The sequence below is a fragment of the Mercenaria mercenaria genome, chromosome 11 (genome assembly GCF_021730395.1).
Source record: "Mercenaria mercenaria strain notata chromosome 11, MADL_Memer_1, whole genome shotgun sequence".
Classification (NCBI taxonomy): Eukaryota; Metazoa; Mollusca; class Bivalvia; order Venerida; family Veneridae; genus Mercenaria; species Mercenaria mercenaria.
In genome coordinates, this window is record NC_069371.1 from 80623842 (window position 1) to 80646382 (window position 22541).

Below are 22541 nucleotides of genomic sequence, written 5' to 3' on the forward strand. Positions count from 1 at the left end.
ATTAGATTAAACAGCATATTAATGTAAAATGAATTAAATTATTAATCATATAAAATTAAATAAACTTTCAAATGACCACCGTTAAAGAAATGTGATTTGTTTAATTTTGATATTGAAATAATTTCTGACTTTAGACGTTTAGAAATAAAGTCATGTAAATGCACTAAATTAAGCATAATTTGTAATTAGATAAACTTTAAAATAACACCCGCTAAAAAGTTAATTGTTAACTTAAACCCCAACAGGAATATAAAAGGGAGGCAATGGCGGATAGGTTGTTTCCCTTATATTTTGAACATTTTTCAGTTCAGTGATGTTTTTTATGAATTTTAACTTTAATTATGAATAATTAAAAAAAAAATTGCACATATACTTTAGCCTATTCTTATTCTTTTGTGAGTTATAAAATGACATTTTATTGGAAAAAGGTGCCTTTGAGTAAAAAAATATTGCACTGACAGTTTGAAATTTGAATTTTGTGGGAGGAGTCAGAATAATTAATGATCATGTGATCTGTGTTTGTAAACAGTAGCACATGGTATAGAGCAAAATGTAAACACAAGCACAAATCATGCAAAACTTACCAGTTTTAAGAGACAGCAAATTTTGTAAATCCATTTGATTAGTCAAAAGACATAAAATTCCATTTATACACTTCACATTATTCCAGTATATTGTATTACGTATATTATGATGTAACATTATTTTTGCAAGGCATTTATTCTTTATAGGATATATTATAGTAAGAACATAATCCTTTTCATTTTGCAGTATATATGTGTACAGATGTGAATAATATGAAAATATATTATAGTTATTTACACTATTACATATACATGTATTAGTGCAGGAATGTCCAGTATATGGTACTCCTACAGGGTTTGGATATCGTGAGCGTACAAGTTCAAGAACACAGTTTGGCATTATTTCACGTTGTACCCTTACAATGTCAACACTTAGATTGTCTTTTTTCATAACCTTTGCCTTGCTTAATAATTATTTTTACTGCGCCAAGCATTACTACGATCCAGATTTGACAAAGAAATTAGAGCGGATTTTTCTTGCAATCCCTATTTTTTTCATGAGGTGCTTTTCCCTTCCCCAGCCATGCTTGTTCATTTGTTGTCACACAGGGCAAATAAAAACACTCCTTACACATTCCTTCATCATCTGTATCATCATCCGATTCATCATATCATTTTCCTGAGAACTGGACATTCCTTGTGCACTGTTGTCTGCTCTATTTTTTTTTTTTGATGACCTTGAGCTAATTCACCACTGTTTTCACCTAACTCTCTTGATTGGTGTCTTTCAATAAATTCCCAGTTATTATGATTAAATAGTGCTTCAGTTGTAAATTTTTGTTCCTCAGTTACCAAAACTGATATACATTTGTTTTTCTGGTTTTCCATTTTATTCTCACAATGAAAGCCTAAAGAAGGCCAACCCGCCACTTTTTTTCTGGACATACTTCAAGGATTCCAAGTGAGGGGGATGTTACCTGTCGTAGACAGATTTTTTGTACATTAAACAGGGTCTGAAGTGCAATTTGTGCATTATACATTATTCTACTAAAGTTTTATTAAGTTTCTCTGTCAGAAATCTAAACATGAATCTGCAGTTTTAGTGTGTTCATTTTATTCTTTAGTTTGATTGCCCCTTCTGAAGAAATAAACTCAACCTTAGAAAACTGGTTCACTTGGTCAAGGATAAGGAAGGGCTATCCATTTAGGCCATATAAACTTGTTTTCTCTTTATTTGATAATAACAATAACTAGTAGTGGAAGTCTACATTCATTATATCAGAAAATAACAATAACATGGTATATAATTTAGCATCACTTCCAGTAAAAATATTATAAACTATCAATATTTTGCATTTCTTTTGTGGAACATTTGATTACCATTTATGAACACATATACACTGAGAAACAAAGTGTAATATTACTGTTACACTGCAGCTTTTGCCTCAGATCTTATCTAGATCTATCCATACTGTACTGTAATACCAGATGTTTACTTGCTATTTATTACTAATTGGTGCTGCTAAGTCAAAGATTAAAACAATATTATGCAATGGTCCATAAACTGGTCAAATTAGATTACAGGGAGCTTGAATGGTGCATAAGATTAAAGAAATAATGATAATAAAATCTGTTAAAATGATAACATTAAATATAATTATATTGTTAAATTTTGCTGTTTCATAAACAACCTAAGCATCAATATAAACCCCTATTTCAAACTGGGCTCTACAATTCAAGGTAAAACATGCTTGTGTTTACATCTTAGTTATAAATAGATAACCTCCACTGATTCAGCTGATAAGCACTGCCTACTTTATAGCTCATTTACATCCGATAGTCTGATCGGATGTTGGGGCTTTAAAGTATAATATTGAAATACTTTGACTATGCTATTTAAATAAGAAAAAAATTATGTAAAATGGACTAAATTTAAGAATTTTATAAAACTAAAGAAATTTTCAAATAACTAGCGTTAAGGAATAGTGATTTGTTAAATATCATATTGAAATAGTTTTTGAAAGTGCAAATTAAATTCAGTAAAAGATTTATGTAATTTAACTAAATTAGGAACTATATAAAACTAGATAAACTTAAAGATGACCGCCGTTAATGAAAAGTACTCTTTTATTGAAAATTATAGGAGAAATGATTAATTTTTATTATGAAATGATCTTTTATTCGTTTGAAAGGAATTACAAAAATGGAAAATAATTGCCGCCGTATCCACTCAAAAAGTCAAAATGTTATAAGTGAACAGAAAATCTGATTTATTTTAATGTTTAATAGAAAGATACTATTATAATTATTCATAAATTACTTTTTTGCGTATCACTACGTAATTATCATATTGAACTTTCGATTTTTCCAATAATCGGTATTATCGGTTTTTTGACACATTAAACAAAGAAGGATAATTTCGATTTATTCGCTATATCTTTTAAATGGTTTAAAATAACGAATTTGCTTCGGTGGCATTCGTTGATTTAATCTTTCCTCTAAATGATGATATAATTTTAAATGTTGTAAGTTTACGCTTTCGCTAACCCTTTGGACTTTTAAATATACCACCCTTGTTTTCCATTGACGCCAATTGTAAATGTCCATTTTTTGCTAAAATTTAGGGTAAGTTTTGTTTATATATTGTACAAAGTACGAAAAACGGGGAAAATAATCATTTTTGCTTCGGTGATGTTTTACAGAATAATTATTGCCCGACTCAACTGTGTAAAAATAATTTTAAAAAATATTTGATTTAACTTACCCTTTGGGTGTTTTATGAAATCACTATTACTTTAAAATGAAGACTCGGGCCGACTCGGTGTTTTCCGGATTTTTCCGAATGCGAGCAGACGACTCGGTATACAAGTAGTTTCCAGTTACGGTAAGTTTTATGTCAAAGTAAATATACGTTGTTAATTACCTGGATGTTATCATCATAATTTATCAATTATTTTGGGTCTTTTTTTTTCTTAAAAATAAATTAAAGTTATACATATTTTGACATGTGAAAGAAGGGACTAGAGGTAAACAAAAGTAGATACATATAGGATCTTTTATTGGGGGCAAAAGGCAGACACAAAGATAAAATTGTCTGTACTAAGAGAAAGTGTCACCTTGATTATTTGTCCAATTGTTTTCTTAAGAACATCAAAATATTACCCTCGGATGTGGAAAGTCTTCACCTGTCAAAAATGTGCGTTTTTTTTTTTTTTTTTTTTTTGCGCACATCTTGACACGCAAGATTCAATATAATTAAACTTTTTCTTTAACCAGTTCGCTTATAGATTAGAAACATCACAGCTTGAAGTATCTACAAAGCATAAGTTTGTGGTAAGTATTTATTTAAATTATTTATTTTAGATTGATTTCCGAGTCGTGCATATATGCAAATAATAAATTAAAAGATGGAGACTAAATTATCCGTATGTCAATCTTTTAGCATAATAATCAAAACTAGAAAAAGCGTAAGCGAAGATTAATTTAGAAACTGACCATTAAATTATTATCACATCGGAATTTTTATTTCAAACGGACGTAATAAATCTCAATCTTTGAGTAAGCTGTAATTGATACTTAATTAGATAGTCCCTTGCTTGTTAATTTTATTACCTTTCCACAGTAATAAAATTTTAACACCATAGATGGATAATAAAGGGGATGAGAGTGGATTTTTCGCACTTTTATGACACATGTATCTTTGAAAAAAGGAGGCATTTAATAACGGCAATAAAATGGAAATTAATAAAAAGACAATGATAATGTTTTATTCTTTACTAAAATAAAAAAAAAGACATTACGAATGATTATGCTTTTTTCAACTGCTTCATTGTATTCCTTGTTCAAGATCATTATATGTTCTGTTTATTGCTTATTCAAGCGACACTTAAAAACATTTGATTTTCAAATTTAATGTTACAAATTTTGAAGTGTGCAGGCTTCCGTACATGAAAACAGCGTACATCGCTCCGTGGGCATCAGTCTCTGAACAACTTTGCCGCCCTCTTTCAAGTACATATTTTGCACGTGCAACTTGGGTGTAAGGCGCACGGGAAACTTCAATTTAACACCAGTTCCATCTTTACTTAAACGATAGTACCATCCTGAGTGTAACGTTAGACAGCTGAAGTCTTCTAGTGAGCACAACTTTTTTTTTGTCACCGAAACATGCGCGGAATACATCTAATACAAACATAACCGACTTTGGGTTTTTGACCTTCAGTCGTGCTTGGACTGTTCTTTCTAGGTTTCGAGCAAAGTCCTTCTTACAGGTTTAGACGGGATTCCCTCACGTTTTGTTATAGACTCGGCCTCTATTATTGCTGGTCCACTTTCACATGTTATAAACTTGTCAATTATACAAGGTACTGTCCCTGATGAACTTAAGTCTGCTCGTGTAGTGCCTTTGTACAAAAAGAATGATAAGACGGATGTTGGGAATTATCGTCCAGTTTCTATCCTTAGTATTGTATCTAAGATCTTTGAGCGAGTCATTTATGATCAGTTAGAACAGTACCTTGTGCAAAATAGTCTTTTGTATGAATATCAGTCAGGTTTTAGACATGGGTTTTCAACTGATACATGCCTTATTCACCTCACAGATTATATTCGTTTTCAGATGGATAAAGGTCATCTTGTGGGTATGGTTCTTTTAGATCTACAAAAGGCGTTTGATACCGTCAACCACTCAATTCTTTTAATGAAACTAAGAGCATTGGGTCTCACAGAGTCCTCTATCAGATGGTTTTCTTCGTATTTGTCTGATAGACGCCAATTGGTTGAAATATCATGTACTTTGTCTTCTTCTGCCAATATAACATGTGGTGTGTCCCAGGGATCTATATTAGGGCCTCTGCTTTTTCTTATTTATGTGAATGACATGTCAGCTGTTGTAAAAAACAAGCTGCTTCTCTATGCTGATGACTCAGCAATTCTTGTGTCTGCCAAAAACAAGTGTGATATTGAAAATCTCTTAAGTCAGGATCTGAATATTGTCAGTCAATGGCTTGTATGTAATAAACTATCTCTTCACCTTGGTAAGAGAGAATCTATTTTATTTGGGTCAGTACAAAGGTTAAAAAACACGGTAATCTTGATATAAATTGCAATGGTCAAACTATTGAATCCAAATCTTCAGTTAAATATCTTGGTGCAACCATTGATCAAAGTTTGTCATTTGAGTCAGTGGCTAGGTCTGTTATTAAGAAATCCAATGCTCGGTTAAAATTCCTCTACCGTAAAAGTGAATTCCTCACCTTGCACACAAAAAAGCTCTTAGTTACATCACTTTTACAATGTCATTTCGACTATGCCTCTTCTACTTGGTTTAATAGTTTAACACAGGAATTAAAACACAAGTTACAGGTCACACAAAATAAACTTATACGTTTTGTGTTGAATTTAAATCCCATGTCACACATTGGAATTGAGCATTTTTCACGTCTTAACTGGTTACCAGTTTCAAGTAGAGTTAATCAAATAACTCTCTGTCATGTTTATAAAATAAATTCTAATATTGCTCCTTCATATTTAAGTGAACACTTTACCCCTATCAATACTGTTCATGATTATCCCACAAGGTTCAGAGCAAAGGCAAATGCCTCCCTTGATGGTACAGGTTTTTCAATGTCAGATAGTAAGAGATATGCTCTCCCAGTGGTCAAAGGTTTTGGGAAAAAAACATTTGCTTATAATGGTTGTTGTTTATGGAACAGTCTGCCACAAAATGTTAGGGATGCCACAACCATGTATTCATTTAAACGTAAGGTTAAGGAACATTTTTTAAGCTTAATATGACTTTTAGATAGATTGCATTATAGATAGATTTTTGCATTGTGTTTTTTACTAGTCAATCATTTTTATACTAGTCAATCATTTTTAAGCATAGGATTTTTATACAAACTTATCTTCGGGCATTTTTCTGTGATTATTTTTTTACTGTGATTAATTATTCTTCCTATGTCATACAATACTATATCTTAAGGACCACAATGGAAATAAGAGTTTATTTTAACTCTTTTTTGTGTAATCCTTAACATATAATGTTGATTGACATGGCTATATTAATTCATACATGTTTGTTTATTGTTTGATTGTATGTTTTAATTATAAGTCGCCATGTAAATTGTACATTTTATGTTGAAATAAATCTATCTATCTATCTACGACTCTCGCCTATTTGAGGTGAATTATATTCATTGATGATTTGTGCAGGAATGTGTTCCTCTGGTTCCCAGGTACTTTCAGAAACGTGGTACCCTTGCCATTTTTCCAAGTATTGGTTTCCCTGAAAAAGACAAGTGGAAATGTATACATCTACACTTAACTATCTTCAAATATAACCGTCCGATAGATTAGCGAACAAGTCATGTACTTACAAATTTCCGAAGTTGTATATGAAATTTCAAAAAAAAATTTAATGAATCATATCATTTTATAAGAGATACAATGTTTTTTTGTTATGGCAGTACAATACATACATTGATGTTTACAGCATGTTTAAAATCACATCTAGGTAATTACTGAAGAAGATAAACGCTTGCAATAAAACAGGTCACATTTATCAAAAACAGGTCACATTTATTTTACATGTAACCGACATCAAAGCATGATTTAGTCATTAGTCTTAAGTGTGTTTTTTATACTAATCTAACAGTGATGAAAATGTAATTAAAAATATATATAATAATAATTTATCAAAAATGTATGGATGATAAATTTCATATGCGAAAAGTAGATTTTCGTATCTTAGTATATAAATGGTAAGGATGTTTTCTCCTTAATTGCAATATCATTTATATTTTTGGTATGTTATTTAACATTATGTTAATTAGTCAATACCATAGTGAATGATTTCATAACTATACGCGTACGATTACAGCATAATACAACAAATATTGAAACATAATATTTCTACAGAGGTAAAAGAAAATTGTATTTGATAAGACTTGGCGTGTTTGTAAAAAAAGAACTTTCATATGCAGACAGGAGTTTACAGGTAACGATAAATAAAAAATTGCGCGAATTTGCTCTTTTAATTTTCATTTTTTATGCATTAAATTAAGAAATTTTGACTAAAGTATAACTCCTTTTGAATCAGAATTTGTATGAAAGGGAGCTATTAGAATTTACTTTTTATGAACGCAATTTCATCATAGTGTTAATACTCGTTTTTCGTGGATAATCTAAATGTGCGGATAGGAGTCTTCTGATCACAAATATTTTAACATCGAAATTTACTCCTTACTCCTTTTCTTTACCTTTAAGTTTTTTGTATGCGGAACGCTTAGAAATGTAAAAAAAAAAAAAAAAAAAAAAAAAAAAAACTCACCTCATCTCCCCTTTTCTTCCAAATGATACGGTCGATTAAGTATTTTCTCTCCAGAACATACGTCTGCTTTTTGGAATGTCCCTTAGTAGTTATTTCTTCGCCTTCGTGCATTAATTTGTAATTTACTAATTTCCTGGGTCTTAGTGAACCTGCCATTTTAAATGTTCAAACACGTGTAGGACTATGAATAAATAAATTTTAGATTTATACCTCGCAACGAATAAAGTTTGTTAAATTTGATAATTGACCGTGGTTCAATTAATTTGATCACAAGCACCGTAATCCTCCCTCAAAGGAAGAAATGGTATAATTATGTCAGATTATAATTATCACTTTATTGCCCATTACTGTCGTGAAATAATGGCGTATAACGGGTGGGCGGAATTCAAGTAACAAAATATACGAATATGTAAATTCATGTCTATTTATTTTTTACACGTCGCAATTACTAACTTAACCTTTCTAATAAACTATTTGTTATGTGTATATTGAAATTGTAATATTTTGTGAAAGTCTCCAATAGTTTAAATTTGAACGGTCATTTACTAATTTTATTTATAACGAAATTTTATACCTGCGTCATTGTATATGAATATGACGTAAATAAAGATTAATATATATACAATCATGCTTTTGCAATAAGCATATTGCTGCGTGGGAATGACTTTTAATTCCATCTTACCATGTTCATTATCCATACTACATAATAACACCAGCGAGTCTATTATATACAGCCATGAAGTTGTTTTTTTCCTTGATATATAAATATGCTAAAAACTAAATGGTGTAGACTGGCTAACATCCACTGCATTAAGATATGGATAGCTGTAATTTCTAGTTAATAAATTCCTGCTTTTGTTTTGTTTCCAGGGTAAAAATGAAGTAATACATGTTGAAGATTACTCTCTTCGATATCGAGATATCACCTTGCTATCAACATGGAAAGTACTCCATTGAATGATGTGAACCTATCAATTTGTTCTTCTTCAACGAGTAGAAATGTAACACTAAACTTGACTCAAAAGTTCCTACGCACTTGTCCACTCCCAATTATTCCAGAAGTCAATGCACACTTGAAACATGTCAATATCAGAGAAACGGAACGTCTAGAAAACAGACTGTGTTCCTTAAGTAGAAGTGTTAAGACAAACTTGAAAAAGGTAGTTGGCGGTAGAAATAGAATGAAGTTTGATAACAAAGTAAGAAATACCGCAATTAATGAAGATGAACTTGAAGAAACTTCCCTCAATACTGAGTCTATGTTTGGGAAATGTGTTACACGGATAGAACAAGCAGAGCGTGTCAATGAATCCCCTATTCCTCAGTCCCCAGTGACAGCTATCGGTACTCCAAATAGTGGAATTAGAATAGACAATGCAAGTTCCAGAAGTCACAGAAAAAAATTAGAAAAACAGTTATTAGAAGACACGTCTAAAGCACTTGATTTTGTGGAAACATATGGTGTTATACCGAAAAAGGTTGTGTGTGAGACTTTCACCGGTGAACAGTGTGTCTTAAATGTTGATGGTGTATGCCGTAGCAAAAAGTGCTTTGAGAATATGACTTCGGTTGAAAAGAAGGAAGTGAAGGAAATGATGAATCTCTGTGACAAACATATGATATCCGATGCTTCCTATCATAAAATAGCCCTTAAATTCCCTGACATGCCCCGAAAATCCCATATAGTTTCATGCAGAAATGAAGTTAACTCCGGTTACGATGTTAAGCGAACACCCGGGATGCTGCCAGGCTCATATTTGAGTTTTAAAGACGAACTTGTGCGTGAATTAACTCTCTTAAGTGGGCGAAATTTATCCAGCTACTCCTGGGTCTCAACGGAAGCATTGGTACCTACGCATGCCCGTGGTGCAAGGTAGTTAAATGTATACAAACTCTATCTTTTTACTTAGATTTTATATCCTTGTAGTACATAAAATATTATATGCGAGTGATTATAACGAGAATTAAATCATCAGCTGGTTATCGCGTTTCATACATATGTCACACCAGTTTCATGATTATTCCAGGAGTCCAGCAGTTGATTGAAAAGCTCTTGCCGACTTAAAATAAATCTTATATTATCCTAAGTTAGGAGGCTGATTGAAAAAGCTACATTGTTTCATGCGTTTTAATAAAGTAAACAACAAAATCGTATAAAATACCTTATTATAGTGGCATGAATACAGAACTTTCACAATTGTAAATTTTATTTTAGGTTGCTAAGGACAACAGAGGGGACATGACATTCCCAGAAGGTTACTACCACACGCTGGAGATGCTGCGTACGATTGAAGAGATTTCAGACCTGGCAAGTACTGGTAAGAATGGCAAACAATCTTTCGGCGTGACCGGGAAGCCTCTACTTAATATTGAACCTATTCGCTACGTCCCCGACGAACTTCACCTTCTCATGAGGATAACAGATGTATTTCTACGTAACTTAATAGATGACGCTAGATCAAAAGACGAGTATGGCCGTCTGACCGGACAGTCATGTGATAACCTAGATATCTTGTAAAGGCTATTCAGTCGTGCGGTCTCACCTTCAAAATCTGGAATGCAAAAAATGGTGATCTTGATTGGACGTCACTCTCTGGAAATGATAAGAAAACGTTACTCAGAGAACTTCCAGATAAACTTTTCTTTTGCCTCCACGAGGATACAAGGGATCGTGTTGTATCTCTGTGGAAGGAATTCTCTGCCATATACAGTGCCCTGTGTTCCGGTGAGGGAGCAGAAATTCTGTTTGAAACGACGCGTCAGTTTATACAAAACTTTATTCAAATCGGACAACTAAAAAGGCATGGGTATCACCCGTCAAATGTTACACCATATATGCACGTGCTCGCCTACCATGTCCCCTTCTTTGTAAAACGTTACGGCGGTCTAAGTAAATTCTCCGGCCAAGGTGTGGAAAAAACAAACGATGTTATTAAACAGGTCCACCAAATGAGATCTAGCAAATCCGATCCAACTACAGACGCCCTTCTTGTTCGAAAAAGAATCGAAGTGAGTTCAGCTGTCACACGAAAACCTCGACAGTACACGAAACAAAATGACAGTTATTGGTGTTCTGGCATCAAATCAAGGCGCGACGCCAAGAGAAGAAAAATTTTCGAGGAAATGAAACAAGTAGATGACGCTTACCACGGGAAACAAAACGAAATTGTTCCAGACACTATGTCAGTAATAGAAATTAAAGATAAACTTGCCAAATTGGGTGTTCGAACAAAACTTAGAAAGAAAGAAAAACTGTTGCAACTGCTCCGTGACGTTAGCGTATAATGAACAAAAATGAGAAAGGAAGAACTAACATTAAATAAAATATGCTAAGTGTTTTAGGATGTATATTGCTGGTTATTCCTTATTTAAAAGTATAATCACACATCGTGTTACGTAATATGTATACGTATGAATTTTATGTGGCTGGCATACGGTTACCATGTTAATGCAAATTTTGCCGTGTTCTAGTCATTTTTCGTTTTATTAGGCCCAGAAAGAAATGGACAATTTACATAGTGTTGTACCTTTTTAGTAAAATAATCCTCAGTTAGTTCCCGTGTTTATTATACTTAAAAAAGTTAAAAATTAAAACAAATATTTGCCTTAACTCTGAATTAAGCCATTCAATTTTGCTACCAATAGCTCTATATAGAAAAGAGAAAAGTTGATAACATGCGTACACAGTTATATTCATTTGATAAGTTTATTACATATTAACATACTATATTTTCAGTATGCTATGATGATAAATGAAACTGGACTTATTTTTATGGTTATTATATACGTATATTGTTATTGTTTGTGTTGATGTAAAAATGTACATTGCTAAATAAATTTTGAAATGCATTTGTATTGAAATGTTGTCTTACACACTTTCGTAAGAAAAGGTTTTCACAGGTAATAAGACCTTTAAGTACTATCTGAAACGACTACAGACCTTCCTGGTACTACCAGTTGAATATGTAAATAAAGGCGCAAGGAAAACATAATATATACCCTTTTAATTAAGTCATTAATTTCTTTATTATTTTACTTTGAATTTTACTAATATCTCAAAGTTCACTCTTCCTTCGCTGATGTCACATCATCCCTATACAAGTGTCTTTAATCCGCTTAAATAACATAAATGTAGAGTAAAAGACTTATTACCTAAAGGCAATAAATATCGATTTTGAAGATAAGGTGATTTATGGCCCCCGCTTAATCTCGGAAGTTTACGTAAAATTTACGGACGATACCGACCATAACTGTTCCATTATCGATTTTTCTCCAGGTAGGCTTAAGCTGTCCCGCTTAGTACAGAAAGTTCGAAATCTAAAATCTGTCCTCGAAGGTACTCGAAGACCCAATTAAATTTGTATAGGTAATTATTTATTCGTCTCGGAGTCACTCGAAGGAATTCCGTCAAGTGACTCGGGAACAAAAGAAACCAATACACGTGTGTATTCCGCTAATTGGATTTCATCTCGAGTCACTCCAAGGATTTCCTTCGAGTGACTTAGCATAAATCCTCGGAGTCAGACAGCGAAATTCCTTGACGGAAATTGGCTGACTCGATGAAACTTCGAGTCGGAGCCTTGGTACTCGTTTTGGCCATCAGCCGAGGATCGAGTAGAATGGGTTTTCCACGTGAGCTGATCTGTACTGTTTGAAACCTAAGCGACCGGTATATCCAATCATAACCTCATCAACTAACTGTCGTTCCACGGTGCTGTTTATAATTGGCCATCAAATTTGCACGCACGGCTTCAAGAATCGGTCGAACATGTGAAAGTTTGTCATGGCCTGGTTGTCCGCGTGCCGGATTGCATGATGTGTCAGCTACGTAGAAGTACTTACTTATTTTATCATACAGATCGCGTGTCATCCTCTCTTTTATACCAAATCGACTAAACACAGGATCACTACTCCAGTACGTATCCAAATTAAGTGCTGCAATAATTCCCATCACAATCTAAAATCCAAGATAGGCTCTAATTTCACTAAATGTAACGTTCCTCCATTTATTATCAGGTTTCTCCAGCTGCTTTTTGTTGCATATTTGTTGGTCTCATCCACGATTTGTTGAATCATCTGCGGCGTGAATAATAAATTAAAAATCAATTTTTATTTACATTCATAATCACGGAAGGTCCCGGATTTCCACTGAAAACGTTAACATTTATAGGTCTAAAATTTCACTCCATTCTTGTGCTCCACCAACATCCTCGTCACGTCGGTTCATATTCTGTCGCTGAATTAAGTCAACTAAAGGCACATCGTCGTCAGAATCATCGTCACTAGTCATAGAAATATCCGAATCATTCACGGTTTTATTAAATCCCGTCATTTCTGTGTCGTTTTTTATCCGAAATTTCATCGTCATGAAAGCTCGCCATGTTTATGATTTTTGTTTTTCTTTCGTTTTGAAACTCCCGCATTTACATAAAAATAAAAATAAAAACCCGACCGCTTAGCTCAGTAGGTAGAGCGTCGGTCTACGGATCGCGGGGACACGAGTTCGATCCTCGGGCGGGGCGTGTGTTCTCCGTGACTATTAGATAAACGACATTGTGTCTGAAATCATTAGTCCTCCACCTCTGATTCATGTGGGGAAGTTGGCAGTTACTTGCGGAGAACAGGTTTGTACTGGTACAGAATCCAGGAAGACTGGTTAGGTTAACTGCCCGCTGTTACATAACTGAAATACTGTTGAAAAACAGCGTTAAAACCCAAACAAACAAACAAACAAAATAAAAGTAAAACAGATTATATTTGTCCAATCAAAATATTTTTACATCAATGCGAATCTGATTGGCTAAATATTTGATGAAGCCCTTTGTGTTTATAATATTAAATATATCAAACGTTTTTAACAATGGGTAGATCACGGATGTGGGATCCGACTTACGCTATATCGTTATCATCAAGCATGAGGGATCCGACTTGGAACGCTTATCTCTGTGTCCCCTTTAGACACCAGTTTTGATGTTTGACGAAAAGTACACTTATTGTTATCACGGATATTTTACGTGTACATCAGTTTTGAATACTAACTGTATTGATGGATAATCAAAATTTGTCTGAGAAGCAAATTATGTTTTCTTTAGAAAAACGTGAAAATGACTAGGAAAACATAAATATTCGAATAAGTTTCAGTTCGGCGCAAATGATATATCACTATAGAAGTAATACTTTAACTCATTCAGGCCTAATCCCTTGAAAATGCGTGATATGACGTTTTCTTTCTAGACAATCAGAATCTTGTGAAAATTAGATGTTTGCAGTATTTTAGGCCAATTCCTGTATTTTAAATTCATATAGTTGAACAACAGCATATTTATCATTCTGAGAGTCTAAGAATATGTATTTACTAATTATCAAACAACATGAACAAAAGAATGTACGCCAAGTCAAATACATATCAATAACAGTTAAAATACAGATTTGAAATTTGTCATGAAATCATTGTGTATATTTATTTCTATAGGATACACTCAACAGTAGTAATGGCATTACAAAGATATTAAAAAATATGTGTATTTCAGACATAGTGTTTTGTGTTGTACGTTTAGTTACGCCCCTTTATCATAGTTTGAAAGACATACCGATGGGTCAGTGCAACATGGTCGTAACTTGATTTTTTTTTATCAAATACACTTTTTTTTTTACATAATTTGCCTTATTTAACATAAAAACATCACTTGTTAAAATATCTAAATCACATTCTTAAAATTAAAGTGAAAAAAGTAAAATTGTCAAAAGGTTGTATCTCAGGAAGTCACTTTCAGTCAGCGCAACATGGTCGTAACACAACATACGTCTTTGTTGCACAGAGTTAGTTTGCTATTCACTTTGAAATTTCTGTGCAATATGGTTATAACTAACGCTGTAACATATTACAATAGTTAATGATAAAAAAGGATGATTTTTGTTTTTAAACAACTTAGAAAATGGTATTTATAATACAAAATTAATATTGTTACCATATTTCATATTTTATCAATGCAAAGTGGTGTTAAGAATTTATTGACCAACATGTTTAGGATTTTACCAAAACACTTATTCTGTTAAAAAAGTACTCTGTTAACTATTTCTCAGCAAAACTTCTTCCAAATTCAATATTTTTACCATCAGAAGCCCTATTCATAATGTCTTGACTTAATTTTAAGAGGAAAAAAGGCACCTTTTTATACTTGTAATTATTAAATAAACTTTCCTTTATGCAAGTTTCATGTAAAAATGTGAAAGGATAACAAAGAAATAACATTTTTCCTTTTTGTTTGCATATCTCATTGAATTGTGCAAAATACAAAATGGTATTATTAAAGGCGGAAATTTTTCTGTGCTATAAATGAAGCATGACTTCTGCTTGTAAAGCTCGTATTCCGATAAGTTTTATTTGGATATACAGAAGATTTTGTTGGGTATATCGAATATTTGTATAAGTCGTTAAACCACTAAAACATAAATAAATTGACCAGCATTTACATTTAAATCTAATGAATGATTTACTTGATTTTATGTTGCAAAACACCAACATAAAGGCCTGGCTGACCAAGGGCCATGGCCAAGAGAGCCCGTGTTCCCCCTATACCCCCCAGTGACTTAAACTCATCAAAGTTGCATGTAACTATTTTGGCAAACACAATATATAGACCCAAAACTGCACCAGAGGCCACCATTTCATGCCTGCATTTCAAAATATCCAGGAGGGGAGACGCTCCCGAGCCCATAACAGGAGGGACGTATCCCCTCCTATACCTCATCATATAGACCGAAAAATGCACTAGAGCCATTATTATGTCTCCCACACCACTGTGTGGTGGGAGACATAATGATTTACTCCTGTCTGTCCGTCCGTCCGTCCGTCCGCCCGTCCGTCCGTCTATCACAAATCTTATCCACACTCTTAAGTCGAACAGTTCTCATCTGATCTTCACCAAACTTGAAAAAATTGTGTTTGCCGATAAGTCCTCAGCCAAGGTCGATAACTAGCCAAATCGGCCCAGGCACTTTGGAAGTATGGCCCTTGAAACATCGGTTTTTGATAATCAAAGCACTGGAAGTCTGATTGGGTTGTATGAAAGCGCTGAAAGTCTGACTGGGTTGTTTTTGATAATCAAAGCACTTGAAGTCTGATTGGGAATTAAGAATATATAGGGAGTATGGTTTATGGCTTGAACATTTCTCGTCCAATCTTATACTACTATTCAGATGATTTGGCTGTTGTGGGAGACAGGTGCTTTTCTCAAAATGCGCTCTAGTAAACACTTATTTTGGTCGATTAAAAATTCTGGCGAAATCCAGGATAAGTTTAAAATTAATAATTACAAGGTTTCTACTGTCAGTACATACGATTTTTCTACTTTGTATACCACTTTACCACATAACTTAATAAATGACAAATTAACTGCCCTAATTCAAAAGACTTTTGCCAGAGAGAATGCTACATTTTTCGCTTGCAATTTTGATAAAGCTTTTTTTACTAGCAATATTATTAAACATTATACAATGTGGACCTGTGACGAAGTTTGTAAAGCCCTTTCCTTTTTATTGAACAACATTTACATCAGGTTTGGGAATGTAGATTTTAGACAAGTTGTTGGTATTCCCATGGGAACAAATTGTGCACCCCTTGCCGCAGATTTGTTTTTGTATTGTTATGAAAGAGACTTTATGTTGAGCCTTTCTCCAGATACGCAGGCAGATATTATAACTGCATTTAATAATACATCACGCTATCTGGATGATATTCTTAATATGGATAATCCGTTTTTTGGTCATTTGGTTGGTACTATTTATCCTAGGGAGCTTCAGTTAATTAAAACTAACAATTCGGATACTGATGCTTCATTTTTAGATTTACATCTCTCTATTTATGACAATATCATACATACCAAAATTTATGACAAGAGGGATGATTTTAATTTTAGTATTGTAAATTTTCCCCATTTGGATGGGGATGTACCTCAGGCTACATCTTATGGGGTATATATTTCTCAATTAATTCGGTTTGCCAGAGCGTGTAGTCATGTCAAGCATTTCAATGAACGTAATCAATATATTACATGTAAACTTCTTCAGCAAGGCTACCGTTATTACAAATTGCGTAAATATTTTGCTAAATTTTACTATCGTAATTCTGATTTAGTTTTAAAATTCAATAGTAATTTAAAGACACTTCTGCGAGAAGGTATTTCTAAACCCGTCTTTTTTATGGGGATGTGGTTTACAAACTTCGTAAGATATTGGGTCATGGTAATTTTCCAAATGTATTTGGTAAAATTATAAAACGTTTTATTAAAAGAGGTTACGACCCAACTGTTTTGAGACATACCGCATGTTTAGTGTTCAACCCGTTTACAGTTGGACACTACGCTTCCCTCTTTGATTGTGTCTGACGGAAGAGGGGGAGGACTCTATGATAAACAGTTTATAAATCCTACCAGGACTGAACTGTTTTGATATTTTCTTCTGGCCTGTTTCGTCGGGCCCTTAAGGGTGTTTCTCTTGTTGCTCTGTCTTCTGAAAAGGCATTGAGTACATACGTTTTTGGTTCTTAAGGTTTGCTTTTTATATATTTATACACGAGCATTTTTGTGTTTTACATGCCATGCCTTTTTGTTTCCATTACGTGTGTAAGAGATTCACCTGGAGGGGATTACTTTCATTTACACTGTCCCGTGTCTTTGGAACATGGTGGTGGTAAGAGTGAGGTTGGGTGCGCACCATAAACCGGTTTAAGCTCCCCAGTGGTGTTTTTGCCACTGACCGTTCCAAGGCGGTGCCCCACTGTGTTCCTTTGTTTGTTCGTTTTGTCCTTACGTGTCGGTTTTGTGTGTTGTGTGTGTATGTTCCTTTGTTTGTTCGTTTTGTCCTAATGTGTTGGCTGTGTGTGTGTGTGTGTGTGTGTGTGTGTGTGTGTGTGCGTGTGTGTGTGTGTGTGTGGTGCACGCGTCTGCGTGCTGTGGGTTTCGTTTTGAGGAGGCTGCGTTTTTGCTGCGTGGCATTCCCTGTTTGATATTTGTCTTTGTTTTTTATACCTAAATTTCAAAAACTTCCAGTGGAGACCCTTTCCCCCTTCCCAAAAAGGAAGGAGGTATTATACCAAACAGGAAGGAGGTATCCCCTCTTGTACTTCAAAATTTAGACCAGAAATGCACAAGAGGCAACCATTTCATACCTAAATTACAGACATTTCCAGGGGAGAGCCCCTCCCCTCTCTCCTCACTTGAGTCTCACTAACAGGAGGGAGGTCTAACCTCTTATACCTCAAAATTCAGACCCAAAATGCAAGAAGCCAGTATTTCATATTAACTATATTTAAAATATTGCTAGGGGGAAACCTTCTGAACCCCTTCTATACCTTTATATCCCCTTCTCTTCCTTTACATTTAAACCCAATTGCACATGAGGCCACCATTTCATACCTATACTGTGCAATAATTTAATTTAGTCTGCACAAAATTTCGTGGTTTTGGCCGAAACGGCTGTTTCGTGGGGACGTAAATTCGAGGATTTTCAATTTTTGAAAACAAAAATCATAATTTCCACAGGAATAGATCTACTAGTTCTTCTGTCCTTATATGTGAAACCTACACGTGTCAAACAGCGCTACCATGGTTACCGAAATTGCAATCTACGCCGCGCGTGATTAGCGCGTGATCATGTGCCAATTAACGACCGCGTTATCTATAATTATACGACCTCTAATTTGCAAAACTTTTTTAAACTGTAAAATATTCAATAAGAAAAGTCGGCGCCAATTAAAAAGCACCTTGCACAATTAGCATTGATAATCTAAACAAATATAAAGTTGATCATTGTTCATTTGATTGTGTTTTAAACAAGAACTAGTTATTGTACTGCAAATGAAAACAAACTGTTATATATGTATTTAAATAATGTTGTTTTTATTCCGTAGTACTAGTATAACCATAGTAATCCTTACATAAACTGGCTTTTTAAAAAAAAAATGTTCCAAAACGAATGCGCGTTTGCATCTAAAATTACAAGCTCTTGAACTGTGCATGTGTTATTTCCTGCCGAGAAACGTGTAATGTGAATTAGGTATTAATGCATCGGACGCAGATCTAGCATGTTTCAAAGTCGTAATATTTTACTACATGTCAGTAAAAATAAAGGCTAGTGTATAAACATTGCATAGTAGGGCCGAAAAAATCAAATAACAGTCGTATTATAGTGCGGTTGGCACGTGACGCTACGTCTAAACTTCTATTTTTAGTATCTACTTTTAGTTTGACAAGCATGTCATAAACATACCACGGGTACATTTCTAAATGAAATAGTCGGTTTTGTTTCCAAGCATACCTATGTTTATCGTTGATGGAGCCTCCATAAACTACACGAAAGCTGCAGGTTAGTACTGCCGCATGCATACAACTACGGATCAGATCGAACGGCTATGTTTTTTTTTTCCGACTTTATGTACAATTAAAAATTATCTTGGGCACAATCTGTTTATTGGGACTTAAATTCGTGGTTGAGCTCCCCCACAAATAAAAATGATTTCACAGTATTAAAAAAGAAAATCCAGGGAGAGATCCACCCGACCCCCTTAACAGAAGGGAGGTATCCCATCATGTACTTCAAAGCTGTGACCCAAAAAGGCACTAGAGGCTTCCATTTTATACCTATATTCCAGAGGGAGACTCCACTGACCAACGTAACAGGACGTGGGGACAGTAGTATAAGAAATGGGGGTTCTGGCCCGATTTGACCTCACTTGTCCCCTTGCTCAATTCACTAAGCACACTTTGATCTTACCCTAAGTTTCTGTCTTAAAATACTAACTCGGCGCATTTGTACCCTGAAAATCTTTGATGGACGTAAGGTTGAAGGGATAAAATGAAAACCAAGGCCCACTCAAAATTGAAAACAACAATTAAACTGAAAAGACCGGAAGAAAATGTCCTTATTAATTAAAATAATTTATAATTGTTTGTTCATTTACTCTTTGATTGTTAATTTTTAGCATTTTATACAGTAAATCATACAACGGTACTTTGTCTTGTAACATTTTTATGAAAAATAAACAAAAATATCCACAAAGTGTACTTGTTTTGTCTTGATATTGTATGATTTAAATTTAAATACATATAATATAGATGAGTTTACAAAATAAAATATATTGTTTGAAAGAAAGAAGATTTACTGATAATATAAATCCTCATTATATTATAACAAAAAACGGGAGAAAAATGATAATGGCTACCTGTTCATCTTGTGGAAGAATGAAATCAAAATTTGTTAAAAGTACTGTCACAGCAGGTAATTTAGACATCCATAAAGCAATGTTACCTTTATTACCTAAAAAAGGTTTAACACTCCCAGGATATAACTATTGTGGACCAGGAAATCCTTTAGATAATGGACCTCCTGTTAATGAACTAGACACAGTATGTATGGACCATGACTTTTGCTACGACAACGCTGTAAAAAAAGTACATGTGACAAACAAATGCTTTCCAACTTAAATAACACTAAATCAAAAACATTTGGAGAAAAGATTGCAAAACATTTAGTTGTAAAACCTGCAATTAAAACGAAATATAAACTTGGTCTTGGACAAAAACGAAAGTAAAAAAAACGGGAAAAGGGGGTAGAGTATTTACTCAAAAAGACCCTCGAAATAACATGAAGTGATGAATTAGCAGAAGAATTACACAAACCAATTAAACGAAAATTTATTAAACGAAGAGTGATTGTTCATGACATTGATGATACTTGGTCTGCTGATTTAGTTGACATGCAAGTTTTTTCAAAATATAATAAAGGTGTAAAGTACTTGTTAACCGTTATTGATATATTCAGTAAATATGCTTGGTGTTTCTTTTCTTGTACAAAACAATATCACGACAACGATGTTATAAATGACCCCGAGTGGGCAGTATACAATCTTTTCTTAATTGATCATGTTATTAAAATACATGGAAAAACCCCAATTGATGCTTTTATTTATGTTAAAACCGATCCTAAAATATGTTTCCAAAGACTTCAAAAAAGAAACAGAACTGAAGAAAACAGAGTTGGTTTAGATTATTTAGAAAAACTACACAAATTACACGAAGAATGGTTAAACAGAATGTTTCAAGAAGGTATTAAAATTTTAACAGTTGATAACAATTTAGAAAAAATAACTTTAAAATCTTATTCAAAAGATATAGATAATATTACCTTTTTTTTACATGTTCTTTAGGTGTGTTTTTAAAGATTTTTTTTCTATAAGTATATTATATATAGATGGTTAATAGAAAGGTAGATAGAATGATTATGCCAAAATTATCTAGCACTTTAGGAGAAATAATGAATCCAGACAAAAATTCATATAAAAAAGTTCTTAAAAGAAGAAATGTTATTAAATCAAAACTTAATCAAATAGTTAGCGATGAATATAAAAATCATGTCATTGATAAATTACAAAATGTTATAGATCCTTATCTTTTAAAAAATAATTTATTTGAATGGGACTGTGGTTGTCTATTAACTGAAGAAGAGAATGTCGAAAGGTTATGTGATTGTCCCAGACCAAATAATTATCGAAACAATCCTAAAAATGTTATTGCAACCGATTGTGATACTAATGAAGAAAAAACATATAAAATCACTTACAAAAGCATCCAAAGAACTTGGTATTAATGCTGGGTTAATAAAAATGTGTTGTGAAGGGATGAACCGAGTAAAATGTGGAATATTAAAAGTTAATGGAAAAAGATAAAAATTTAAATATTATTAATTTTATTTCATTTTGCTCGAAGATTTTTTTATAAATATAATATATAGATGGCTGTCAGAGAAATTGAAAGATCTTTAAATCAATATATTAAGAAATTTGAAATTAAAATTGAATATAGACAAGATCCAAAGAATCAATTATATTTAACTATAAACGACTCTTATGAAATAATTAAATCTGAACTTAAAACTTTAAAAGGTATAAAAATAAATATTGTACTAAAAATAATTTTTGTAAAAATGAGTAAAACAGATACAATATATAAATCAGCTTATTTTCAATCAAAGGCTTTAGAAATTATTAACACAAACGAAATAAAAAACACTTTACGTCAAGCTTTTGATGAAATAATAAATAGAATTGGTAATTGGATTTCAGAAGGAAGCGGCTGGAGAATAGAGTCAGTTGATGCTCATTATATAAATAGATATAAATATACACCACTGACTGCTTCAAGTTATTTAGAGTTACCAAAATTATTACAAAATCCGAAGAAAGGATTAATAAATATAAAGAATGATGATAATGAATGTTTTAGATGGTGTCATTTAGCTTACAAATTTCCTGTTAAAAAAAAAACCCTCAAGAAGTTTCAAAATATAAAAACATATAAACGATCTTGATTATACTGGAATTAAATTTCCTGTTACATTAAATCAAATACCTAAAATAGAAGTTTTAAATGAAATATCATTTAATATATTTGGTTATGAAGAACCTACGGGAATTTATCCATTGTACATATCAAAATATCAATACGAAGAACACTGTGACATGTTATTAATCAATAAAGATAAGATAAACCATTATGTTTGGATAAAAGACTTTAATAGATTAATGTTCAACAAAACAAAACATAAAGAAAAAAAGCATTTCTGCAAATGCTGCCTGCAGCATTTTTCTCAAGAAAGAATATTAAATGAACACATACCAAATTGTTTAGCTA